Raw genomic sequence first — 14,164 nt, forward strand, 5'->3', positions numbered from 1 at the left:
GGCCAAGCGAGTTGGCCCGCAATACGAAGCCACCGAATATGAAGATCTGTTCGGGGAGGAAGGTTCCTCTTTGGACAGCATCATTATTGACGGTTGAAGGGGCCATCGAGCCTCTTGTCGACGACACAGTGGAACTCTGAATGAAAGCACCAATGTCGGTGTCAAAACCGGCGGATCTCGGGTAGGGGGTCCCGAACCGTGCGTCTAGGATCGATGGTAACAGGAGACAGGGGACATGATGTTTACCCAGGTTCGGGCCCTCTCTATGGAGGTAATACCCTACTTCCTGCTTGATTGATCTAGATGAATATGAGTGTTACAAGAGTTGATCTACCACGAGATCGTAATGGCTAAACCCTAGAAGTCTAGCCTATGAATATGGTAATGAGTATGCCTCGTCATTTCCGGACTATCCCCTTTAGTTTATATTGACACTGAGGGGATCTAGGGTTTACATGGAGTCGGTTACATAAGAAGGAATCTTCGGTCGCCAAGCTTGCCTTCCACGCCAAGTATAGTCCAATCCGGACACGGTGCAGTCTTCGGTCTTCACATCCTCACAGCCCATGAGTCCGACCCATGGATAACAGGTCGGACGTCCGAGGACCCCTTAGTCCAGGACTCCCTCAGGATGTACGGTGACAGACGCACCTCCAAGTACATTAAGGGCCTGCATAATTTTATCGAAGTGGCTGAGGCAAACAAGCAGAATGATTTTATGTGTTGTCCGTGCCCTATCCGTGGGTATGAAAGCTTACTCTGTCTCGAAAACCCTTCACATCTACCTACTTGAGAAGGGTTTCATGCCACACTATTATGTTGGGACCAAGCACGCAGAAAAAGGGTTATGATGGAAGACAACGAAGAAGAAGAGGATGATGACAACTATCCGCCCCCTGAATACGGTGATGCTGCAACGGGGGAAGCTGAAGATCAAGAGGAACCAGACGATGTGCCCGATGATGATCTTCATCGGGTAATGGTTGATGCAAATACACAATGCCAAAGTGAAAGGGAGAAGTTGAAGTTCGATCGCATGTTAGAGGATCACAAAAAAGGGTTGTACCCAAATTGCAAAGATGACAACACAAAGCTCGGTACCACATTGGAATTGCTGCAATGAAAGGCAGACAATGGTGTATCTGACAACGGATTTGAGAAGCTACGGAAAATATTGAAGAAGAAGCTTCCAAAGGATAACAAACTGCCCGAAAGTACGTATGAAGCAAAGAAGACTCCATGCCCTCTAGGATTGGAGGTGCAGAAGATACATGCATGCCCTAATGATTGCATCCTCTACCGTAGTGCATACGATGATTTGAACGCATGCCTGGTATGCGGTGCATTGCGGTATAAGATCGGACGAGATGACCCTGGTGATGTTGAGGGCGAGTGCCCCAGGAAGAGGGTTCCTACCAAGGTGATGTGGTATGCTCCTATAATACCACGGTTGAAACGTCTGTTCAAAAACGAAGAGCATGCCAAGTTCATGTGATGGCACAAAGAGGACTGTAAGAAAGATGGGAAGTTGAAAGCACCCGCTGACGGGTCGTAGTGGAGAAAAATCGAGAGAAGGTGGGGGACTTTGCAGGTGACGCAAGGAACACATGGTTTGGTTTAAGCGCGGATGGCATTAATCCCTTTTGGGAGCAGAGCATCAATCATAGCACCTGGCCCATGACTCTATGTATCTATAACCTTCCTCCTTGGTTGTGCATGAAGCGAAAGTTCATTAGGATGCCAGTGCTCATCCAAGGCCCTAAGCAACCCGGCAACGACATTGATGTGTACATAAGGCCATTAGTTGAAGAACTTTTATATCTGTGGAATGGAAAAGGTGTGCGTGTGTGGGATGTGGATAACCATGAGGAATTTGACCTACATGCATTGCTGTTTGTAACCATCAATTATTGGCCTTCTCCCAGTAGCCTTTCAGGATAGACAAACAAGGGATAAAACACATGCACACACTATTTAGATGACACCGAAAGTATATATTTGGACAAATGCAGGAAGAATGTGTACCTGGGGCATCGTTGATTTCTTCCGACCAACCATCAATGTCGAAAGAAAGGAAATCATTTCAAACGTGAGGCAGTTAAGAAGCTCTCCCTCCGTGCTGGTGATCACATACTTGATATGGTCAATGATTTACAAGTAATCTTTGGAAAGGGTCCTGGTGAACTATCTGTTTTGAATGACACCGGGGGAGGCGCACTCATGTGGAAGAAGAAGTATATATTTTGGGACCTATCCTATTGGAAAGACCTAGAGGTCCGCTCTGCAATCGACATGATGCACGTGATGAAGAATCTTTGCGTGAACTTGCTAGGCTTCATGGGCGTGTATGGCAAGACAAAAGATACACCGGAGGCACGGGAGGACTAGCAACGTGTGCACGAAAAAGAAGGCATGCATCCAAAGTAGTATGAAGGTCCTGCCAGCTATGCTCTTACCAAAGAAGAGAAGGAAATCTTCTTTGAATGTCTGCTCATTATGAAGGTCCCGTCTGGCTTCTCGTCGAATACAATGGTGATACATCTCTAACGTATTTATAATTTTTGATTGTTTCATGCTATTATATAATCTGTTTTGGATGTTTTATATGCATTAATATGCTATTTTATATAATTTTTGGGACTAACCTATTAACCTAGAGCCCAGTGGCAGTTCCTATTTTTTTCCTTGTTTAGAGTTTCGCAGAAAAAGAATACCAAATGGAGTCGAAACGGAATAAAACTTTCGCGATGATTTTTCTTGGACCAGAAGACAACCAGAAGACTTGGAGATGAAGTCGGAGGAGCCACGAGGCGGCCCCAAGGATGGAGGGCGTGCCCAGGGGGTAGGGCATGCCCCCCACCCTTGTGGGCCCCTCGTGCACCCCCTGACCTAGTTTCTTCGCCCATATATATTCCCATATATCCCCGAACCTACTAGGGGAGCCATGAAAACACTTTTCCACCGCCGCAACCTTCTGTACCCATGAGATCCCATCCAGGGGCCTTTTCTGGTGTCCTGCCGGAGGGGGATTCGATCACAGAGGGCTTTTACATCAACTCCATTGCCCTTCCGATGAAGCGTGTGTTGGAGAACGCAGTATTTCAAAATTTTACCTACGATCACGCAAGATCTATCTAGGATATGCATAGCAACGAGAGGGGAAAGTGTGTCTACGTACCCTCATAGACAGAAAGTGGAAGCGTTTAGTAACGTGGTTCATGTAGTTCAACGTCTTCGCGATCCAACTGATGCAAGTACCGAACGTACGGCACCTCCACGTTCAGCACACGTTCATCTCGATGACGTCCCTCGGGCTCTTGATCTAGTTGAGGCCGAAGGAGAGTTCCGTCAGCACGACGGTGTGGCAATGGTGATGATGAAGTTACCGACGCAGGGCTACGCCTAAGCACTATGGCGATATGACCGAGGTGTGTAACTGTGGAGGTGGGCACCGCACACGGCTAAGACAAATCTTGGAGTGCCTTTGGGGTGCCCCTGCCCACGTATATAAAGGAGGGAGGAGGAGGAGGCCGGCCTTGGAGGGGCGCGCCTGTAGGGGGAGTCCAACTAGGATTCCCAATCCTAGTTGGAGTCCCCTTCCTTTTCCAAGAGGGGAGAGAGGGAAGGAGTAGGAGAGGGAGAAGGAAAGAGAGAGGGGGCGCCGCCCCCTCCTTAGTCCAATTCGGACTTGCCATGGGGGGGCGCGTGGCCAACCCTTGAGGCCCTTCTCTCGTTTCCCGTATGGCCCATTAAGGCCCACTACTTCCCTCGGCGAATTGCCATAACTCTCCGGTACTTCGAAAAATACCCGAATCACTCAGAACCTTTCCGATGTCCGAATATAGCCTTCCAATATATCGATCTTTACGTCTCGACTATTTTGAGACTCCTCGTCATGTCCGTGATCTCATTCGGGACTCTGAACAACCTTCGGTAGATCAAATCACATAACTCATAATACAAATCGTCATCTAACGTTAAGCGTGCAGACCCTACGGGTTCGAGAACTATGTAGACATGACCGAGACACATCTCCGGTCAATAACCAATAGAGGAACCTAGATGCTCATATTGGCTCCTACATATTCTTCGAAGATCTTTATCGGTCAAACCGCATAACAACATACGTTGCTCCCTTTGTCATCGGTATGCTACTTGCCTGAGATTCGATCGTCGGTATCATCATACCTAGTTCAATCTCGTTACCGTCAAGTCTCTTTACTCGTTCTGTAATGCAACATCCCGCAACTAACTCATTAGTCACATTGCTTGCAAGGCTTATAGTGATGTGCATTACCGAGAGGGCCCAAAGATACCTCTCTGACAATCTGAGTGACAAATCCTAATCTCGATCTATGCCAACTCAACAAACACCATCGGAGACACCTGTAGAGCATCTTTATAATCACCCAGTTATGTTGTGACATTTGATAGCACACACGGTGTTCCTCCGGTATTCGAGAGTTGCATAATCTCATAGTCAGAGGAACATGTATAAGTCATGATGAAAGAAATATCAATAAAACTAAATGATCATTTATGCTAAGCTAACAGATGGGTCTTGTCCATCACATCATTCTCTAATGATGTGATCCCGTTCATCGAATGACAACACCTGTCTATGGTCAGGAAACTTAACCATCTTTGATTAACGAGCTAGTCAAGTAGAGGCATACTAGGGACACACTGTTTTGTCTATGTATTCACACATGTATTAAGTTTCCGGTTAATACAATTCTAGCATGAATAATAAACATTTATCATGATATAAGGAAATATAAATAACAACTTTATTATTGCCTCTAGGGCATATTTCCTTCAGTCCCCCACTTGCACTAGAGTCAATAATGTAGTCCACATCGCCATGTGATTTAACACCAGTAGTTTACATATTTATGTGATTAGTTCATACCTCCATGTGACTAATACCCAAAGGGTTTACTAGAGTCAATAATCTAGTTCACATCGCTATGTGATTAACACCCAAAGAGTGATCATGTTTTGCTTGTGAGAGAAGTTTAGTCAATTGGTCTGCCACATTCAGAGCCGTATGTATTTTGCAAATTTTCTATGTCTACAATGCTCTGCACCGAGCTACTCTAGCTAATCGCTGCCACTTTCAATATGTATCGAGATCAAGACTTAGAGTTATCCAGATCGGTGTCAAAGCTTGCATCGACGTAACTCCTTAAGATGAACTCTTTGTCACCTCCATAACCAAGAACCATTTCCTTATTCCACTAAGGATAATTTTGACCGCTGTTCAGTGATCCATTCCTGGATCACTATTGTACCCTCTTGCCAAACTCATGGTGAGGTACACAATAGGTCTGGTACACAGCATAGCGTACTTTATAGAACTTATGACTGAGGTATAGGGAATGACTTTTCAATCTCTTTCTATTTTCTGCCGTGGTCGGGTTTTGAGTCTTTACTCAACTTCACACCTTGCAACACAGGCAAGAACTCCTTCTTTGAATGTTCCATTTTGAACTACTTCAAAACTTGTCAAGGTATGTAATCATTGAAAAAATTTATCAAGCGTCTTGTTCTATCTCTATAGATCTTGATGCTCAATATGTAAGCAGCTACACCAAGGTCTTTCTTTGAAAAACTCCTCTCAAACACTCCTTTATGCTTTCCAGAAAATTCTACATTATTTCCGATCAACAATATGTCATTCACGTATACTTATCAAAAATGTTGTAGTGCTCCCACTCACTTTCTTGTAAATACAAGCTTCACCGCAAGTCTGTATAAAACTATATGCTTTGACCAACTCATCAAAGCGTATATTCCAACTCCGAGATGTTTGCACCAGTCCATAGATGGATCGCTGGAGCTTGCACACTTTGTTAGCACCTTTAGGATTGACAAAACTTTCTTGTTGTATCATATACAACTCTTCTTTAAGAAATCCATTAAGGAATGCAGTTTTGACATCCATTTGCCAGATTTCATAAAATGTGGCAATTGCTAACATGATTCGGACAGACTTTAAGCATCGCTACGAGTGAGAAAATCTCATCGTAGTCTACACCTTGAACTTGTCGAAAACTTTTTGCGACAATTTGAGCTTTGTAGATAGTAACACTACTATCAGCATCCGTCTTCCTCTTGAAGATCCATTTATTCTCAATGGCTTACAGATCAACGGGCAAGTCCACCAAAGTCCACACTTTGTTCTCATACATGGATTCTATCTCAGATTTCAAGGCCTCAAGCCATTTTGCGGAATCTGGGCTCACCATCGCTTCCTCATAGTTCGTAGGTTCGTCTTGGTCAAGTAACATGACCTCCAGAACAGGATTACCGTACCGCTCTGGTGCGGATCTTACTCTGGTGACCTACGAGGTTCGGTAGTAACTTGATCAGAAGCCATCATCATTAGCTTCCTCACTAATTGGTGTAGGAATCACTGGAACTGATTTCTGTCATGAACTACTTTCCAATAAGGGAGTAGGTACAATTACCTCATCAAGTTCTACTTTCCTCCCACTCACTTCTTTTGAGAGAAACTCCTTCTCTAGAAAGGATCCACTCTTAGCAACAAAGATCTTCCCTTCGGATCTATGATAGAAGGTGTACCCAACAATTTCTTTTGGGTATCCTATGAAGACGCACTTCTCCGACTTGGGTTTGAGCTTATCAGGTTAAAACTTTTTCACATAAGCATCGCAACCCCAAACTTTAAGAAACGACAGCTTAGCTTTGTTGCTAAACCACAGTTCATATGGTGTCGTCTCAACGGATTTTTAGATGGTGCCCTATTTAACGTGAAAGCAGCTGTCTCTAATGCATAACCCCAGAACGATAGCGGTAATTCGGTAAGAGACATCATAGTTTGCACCATATCTAATAAAGTACGGTTATGACGTTCGGACACACCATTACATTGTGGTGTTCCAGGTGGTGTGAGTTGCAAAACTATTCCACATTGTTTCAAATGAAGACCAAACTCGTAACTCAAATATTTGTTTCCGCGATCAGATTGTTGAAACTTTATTTTCTTGTTACGATGATTTTCCACTTCACTCTGAAATTCTTTGAACTTTTCAAATGTTTCAGACTTATGTTTCATCAAGTAGATATACCCATATCTTCTCAAATCATCTGTGAAGGCCAGAAAATAATTATACCCGCCGCGAGCCTTAACACTCATTGGACCACACACATCAGTATGCATTATTTCCAACAAGTCTGTTGCTCGCTCGATTGTTCCGAAGAACGGAGTCTTAGTCATCTTACCCATGAGGCATGGTTCGCAAGCATCAAGTGATTCCAAAAGTCCATCAGCATGGAGTTTCTTCATGCGCTTTACACCAATATGACCTAAATGGCAGTGCCACATATAAGTTGCACTATCATTATTAACTTTGCATCTTTTGGCTTCAATATTATGAATATGTGTATCACTATGATCGAGATTCAATAAACCATTTATATTGAGTGTACCTCCATAGAAGGTTTTATTCATGTAAATAGAAAAACAATTATTCTTTGACTTAAATGAATAACCGTATTGCAATAAGCATGATCCAATCATATTTATGCTCAACTCAAACACCAAATAACATTTATTTTAGGTTCAACACTAATCGCAAAGGTAAAGGGAGTGTGCGATGGTGATCTTATCAACCTTGGAATCACTTCCAACTCTCATCATCACCTCGCCCTTAACTAGTCTCTGTTTATTTTGCAACTCCCGTTTCAAGTTACTACTCTTAGCAACTGAACCAGTATGAAACACTGATGTATTGCTATAAACACTAGTAAAGTACACATCAATAACATGTATATCAAATATACCTTTGTTCACTTTGCCATCCTTCTTATCCTCCAAGTATCTAAGGCAGTTCCACTTCCAGCGACCATTTCCTTTACAGTAGAAGCACTCAGTTTCAGGCTTGGGTCTATCTTTGGGCTTCTTCATGGGAGTGGCAATTTGCTTGTCATTCTTCTTGAAATTCCTTTCTTTCCCTTGCCCTTTTACTTGAAACTAGTGGTCTTGTCAACCATCAACACTTGATGCTTTTCTTGATTTCTACCTTCGTCGATTCTAGCATCGCGAAGAGCTCGGGAATCGTTTTACGTCATCCCTTGCATATTATAGTTCAACACTAAGTTCTAGTAACTTGGTAATAGTGACTATAGAAATCTGTCAATCACTATCTTATCTGGAAGATTAACTCCACCCAAACAATCTGAGCACATGCTCACTGGTTGAGCTATTATCCTCCATCTTGTAGGCAAAGTATTGTCAGAGGTCTCATAACTCTCGACACGGGCATGAGTCTGAAATACTAATTTCAAATCTTGGAACATCTTACATTCTCCGTGGCGTTCAAAACATTTTTGATGTACCGGTTCTAAGTCGTAAAGCATGGCACACTAAATATCAAGTAGTCATCATACCGAGCTTGCCAGACGTTCATAACATCTGCCTCTGCTCCTGCAATAGGTGCATCAAGGACATAATTCTTCTGTGCAGCAATGAGGATAATCCTCAGATCACGGACCTAGTCCGCATCATTGCTATCATCTTTCAACATAGTTTTTCTCTAGGAACATATAAAAAATAAACGGGGAGCTACATCGCGAGCTATTGATCTACAACATAGTTATGCAAATACTATCAGGACCAAGTTCATGATAAATTAAGTTCAATTAATCATATTACTTTATCAAGGTTGATAAATTACATCGCAAGCTATTGATCTACAACATAGTTATGCAAATACTATCAGGACTAAGTTCATGATAAATTAAGTTCAATTTCAACATAGTTTTTCTCTAGGAACATATCAAGGTTGATAAATTAATTTCATGATAAATTAGGTTCAACACTAATCCCGAAGGTAAAGGGAGTGTGCGATGGTGATCTTATCGACCTTGGAATCATTTCCAACACACATTGTCACCTCGCCCTTAACTAGTCTCTGTTTATTTTGCAACTCCTGTTTAGAGTTACTACTCTTATCAACTGAACCAATATCAAATACCGAGGGGTTGCTATAAACACTAGTAAAGTACACATCAATAACATGTATATCAAATATACCTTTGTTCACTTTGACATCCTTCTTATCCGCCAAGTACCTAGGGCAGTTCCACTTCCAGTGAACATTTCCTTTGCAGTAGAAGCACTCAGTTTCAGGCTTGGCTCTAGCTTTGGGCTTCTTCATGGGAGTGGCAACTTGCTTGCCATTCTTCTTGAAGTTCCCTTTCTTTCCCTTGCCCTTTTACTTGAAACTAGTGGTTTTGTCAACCATCAACACTTGATGCTTTTCTTGACTTCTATCTTCACTGATTTCAGCATCGCGAAGAGCTCGGGAATCGTTTTCGTCATCCCTTACATATTATAGTTCATCACGAAGTTCCAGTAACTTGGCGATAATGACCAGAGAACTATGTCAATCACTACCTTATCTGGGAGATTAACTCCCACTTGATACAAGCAATTGTAGTACTCAGACATTATGAGCACATGCTCACTGGTTGAGCCATTCTCGTCCATCTTGTAGGCAAAGTACTTGTCAGAGGTCTCATACCTCTCGACTCGGGCATGAGTCTGAAATACCAATTTCAGCTCTTGGAACATCTTATATGCTCTGTGGCATTCAAAACATTTTTGAATTCCCGGTTCTAAGCCGTAAAGCATGGCGCACTAAACTATCAAGTAGTCATCATACCGAGCTTGCCAAAAGTTCATAACGTTTGTATCTGCTCCTGCAATAGGTCCATCACCTAGCGGTGCATCAAGGACATAATTCTTCTATGCAACAATGAGGATAATCCTCAGATCACGGAGCTAGTCTGTATCATTGCTACTAACATCTTTCAACATAGTTTTCTCTAGGAACATATCATAAATAAAACGGGGAAGCTATACGCGAGAAATTGATCTACAACATAGATATGCAAATACTATCAGGACTAAGTTCATGATAAATTTAAGTTCAGTTAATCATATTACTTAAGAACTCCCACTTAGATAGACATCCCTCTAATCATCTAAGTGATCATGTGATCGATATCAACTAAACCATGTCCGATCATCATGTGAGATGGAATAGCTTTCAATGGTGAACATCACTATGTTGATCGTATCTACTATATGATTCACGCTCGACCTTTCGGTCTCAGTGTTCCGAGGCCATATCTGCATATGCTAGGCTCGTCAAGTTTAAGCCGAGTATTCTGCATGTGCAAAACTGGCTTGCACCCGTTGTATGTGAACGTAGAGCTCTGAGCTAGCTAGTCATGTGTTGCATCATGTTTAAATTCTTTTGAATTCGAAATGGGAATTGAACAAACCCTAGCACCAAATCAAATCAAATAGGTTCAACATAAAATCATTTTCAATGAACCCAAAATGCCCTTTGAAAATGTTCATGATTTCTAATAAAGGTGAAAACCTCTGCCAAAAATAATGAACATATTTCTAGGTCATTCTGGATGTTTTTGAATTAAATCATAATGTATTTGAATTGGGTCATTTGAATGTATAAGTACTTTAAATGCTCCAAATATTCTAGAATCACTTGAGGGCCTCTGGAATAATTCAGTTAGTGTCCATAATTAATTTCAAAATTTAATAAAATGATTTAGTCCTAAAACTAAATAAAAACAGAGAAATAAATAGAAAAGAGAAAGAAATAGAGAGGGAAAGAGAGAGAAGGTTTTCACCTAGCGCTCACCTAGCCTGGCCCAGCACGGCCCAGCCCACCACTTGGCGCTGCCAGTCGTCGTCCAGCTCCCGCTAGTCGGACACCGCGTGCGTGGTCGCCGCGCGCCGGCATGTGCCCGGCCACCTCTTGCTTCCGCCGACGCCTTGGACGGCTCTAGGCGACGCCATGCACCCCCTGACCTCTCTCTCCCTCACCCATGGCCTCTCCCCTCCCCTGGACCTCTCCCTCTCACCCACCCGAACAGGTCTGTCGCCGACAAGCCACGAACACCGTCCACCCCTCGCATCTCCGACGTGCCAAGGAGCTCCGCCGTTGACTGCTAAACCATCTCCATCGAGCCACATGACGGAAAGAGCCCTCGAGCGCCGTCCCCGACGTCTTCTTCCTCCTCGCGCCACCGAGATCGTTGGCGACCTCCCGTCATCACCAGCCCCTCCCCGAGCTCGCCGTTCGCTCCCCTGCAGTCGCAGTGAGCCACTGACCCTTCTCCCCCTCTCCGTTCTCGCTCTCATGCACCGTACGTGCCGCCTTGAGTTCGTTTGCATGCACCGCCGCCTGCGCTCCCCGCCGACGTGTCTCCGGCCATCTAATGGTCCGACCGTCGTGCCCAGCTTCCTCCATGCGCCGCGTAGAGCACGTAGGTGCCCCGCACGAGCCACCAAGGCCGTCAAAGCAACGACCCTGAGCTCCGGCGACCGCCAAGGTCCACGCCGGTGACGACTCCTGCCACCCCAGGCCCAACCACCTACACCACGCGACGCGGACGAGTGCCCGCGTCACGTAGATAACCTCTGCCGGCCATTTGGTCGCTGGAGGAGGAATCCCGCACCTCGCCGCCGCATCTGGCTTCGCCAGTGTCGAGTCACCAGCGGGATTGACTTGTTTGACTAGGGGTTTGACCTCCCCTGGCTCAATGACAGGTGGGGCGGCCCAGCTAACTAACCTAGATTAGTGTTAACTAAACCTAGTTAGTTTGGTTTAGTTACTGACACATGGGGCCCACTGGTCAGTTTGACCTGGACTGCCCCGTTGACCTGCTAACCTCACAGTGATGGAGTGCTGACGCAGTAAAGAATTTTCTGGATTTAAACTTATTCAGAAAATTCCAGAAATTGTTATAACTAATCTATAACTCAGATTGAAAAGATTTATATATGAAAAATTATCAGAAAAATCTAATCTATCCATTGGTACTAGTTTCATGCATGATAAAGCAACTTAACCTTGCTGTATAGATCAAAACATGTAAATGCACTTTGGAAATTCATAGTTTGAATTTGAATTTGAACCTTTGGTTCAAAGCAACTCAAACCCTTTTGTTGCTAGCTGCATTAGCTCAAATCACAGCATCTTGCCATATCATGATCATGCATCATTTTGTGCATTGCATTGATTGTGTTCCTTCTCTATTGACACCGGTGAAGAACTATACTATCTTCAGAAGTGCCAGCCAAGCAAAACCCCCTTGTTCATTCCGTTACAATCCCACTCTCTCGCTCTTGATCTCTTTTAGAGCATTAGGACAACACTGTTTCAACTATTACATGTTGCGGTAGTTGAACCCCTTTCCTTTGCATGACCTGTCATTGCCACAGTAAATAGACGAAACCCACTAGCATGAGTAGGAGTTGTTTGAGCCCTGATGTGCCTACTCATTCATGCTTGTTGTCATGCCTACTACTGCTTAGAGTTGAGTCAGGTCTGATTCCTCAGGGATGAATTGGAATGTGGTGAACATGTCTTACTGTTGAGAGCTAAGTGTGTGAACTCGATTTGGTAAAGGTAGCGTGGAGAGGCCATGTCGGAGTACATGGTGGGTTGTCTCATTGAAACCGTCCTGAGGAACTGAGCTCTATGTTTGTGATCCATGAACAACTACTACCACACATTGGGATCCTTAATTGACTCTCTTGACTTATTAACCGCCCCTGTCCTCTGTCCAGGAGTTGCAAGTAGTTTTTGGTGTTTGTATTATGCTAGAGGCCGTGCGCAGCACTGACCTGAGGGGTGGGCTGTGATGCAGCAGGCACGTGGCCCGATGTACCGAGTCGCTCGTTTGGTGACCCGGGAACCCTATACATATCGTTCGGGGCCGTATGTGGAAACCTCGGCCGGACTCCCTGCGGATGGAACCTGACCAGGCGATAAACCTGGACTAGGGACTTTTGTGGTTAGTCAGGTCGTGGCCGACACCCTCGCTGGGCTTCCGCTTGAAGGTTGCCGAGTACATGTCGTGTAAACGGTGATAAGTGGTGAGAGCGTGTGTGAAGAAGTACACCTCTGCAGGGTTAACATCATGTATTCGAATAGCCGCGTCCGTGGTAAAGGACCTCTGGGTTGCGTGTACAGTTCATAGACAAGTGAAAGTGGATACTCTAAAATGCGCAAGATAAGCGTGAGTGCTATGGATGACATTCTCATAGGGAGAAGAGAGCGGATCCATAGTGGTGTATTGATATGGTGAATAGGTGGACTCGTGTGAGCCACCTCAAAAGATTTACTTGCAGTCATAGTTTAGGATAGCCACCGAGTCATAGCTGGCTTGCTGCAGTTAAACTCCACCCCCCTCTATTGATACCGATGCATATGTAGTTAGTTCTAATGTAAGTCTTGCTGGGTACATTTGTACTCACATTTGCTTAATTTATGTTTTTGCAGAGAGACTTCAGTCTCGCTAGTAGTTCCGCGTGGACTTCGACGTTTAGCTTGTTACCTCAGCTACGATCTTATGCCCTTGGCAGGGTCTTGTAGATAGTCAGGCTTCTCAGCCTTTTCTTTTGTAGTTGTCTGTACTCAGACAAGTTAAGCTTCTGCTTGTGCTTGTTGATTGTATGACTTGAATGCTAGGTCATCAGACCCATGTTTGTAATATCTGGCTCTTCGGAGCCTAATGAATAAATAGTTTGAGTTGTAGAGTTTTGTTGTGATGCCTTGTTGTATTTGCACATATCGAACATATTGTGTGTATGATTTGAAATGCTTGGTATGTGTGGGATCTGACAACCTAGTTGTTTATCATTGGTAGCCTCTCTTACCGGGAAATGTCTCGTAGTGCTTCCACTAAACCATGGTAGAGTTTGCTACTGCTCCAGAACACTTAGGCTGGCCGTCATGTGTCCTTGTTCGTTCTTGTGTCTGTCCCTTCGGGGAAATGTCATGCGGTGTCTACCAGAGTCCTGTTAGCCTGCTACAGCCCGGATTCTCTGGAGTCCTGTTAGCCCAGCTGCTATACCCCGGATTCACTCGCTGATGACTGACACGTTCGTTGCTGGGTCATGTATGCATGTCCCCGTAAGTTAGTGCCACTTTGGGTTTACGACTAGTCATGTCGGCCCGGGTTCTCTGTCATATGGATGCTAGTGACACTATCATATACGTGAGCCAAAAGGCACAAACAGTCCCGGGCCAGGTAAGGTGGCACCCGTGGGAATATCGTGCGCGAGGCCACAAAGTGATATGATGTGTTACATGCT

The sequence above is a fragment of the Triticum urartu genome, chromosome 6A (genome assembly GCF_056163025.1).
Source record: "Triticum urartu cultivar PI428250 chromosome 6A, HENAU_Tu73, whole genome shotgun sequence".
In the NCBI taxonomy this organism is placed as follows: Eukaryota; Viridiplantae; Streptophyta; class Magnoliopsida; order Poales; family Poaceae; genus Triticum; species Triticum urartu.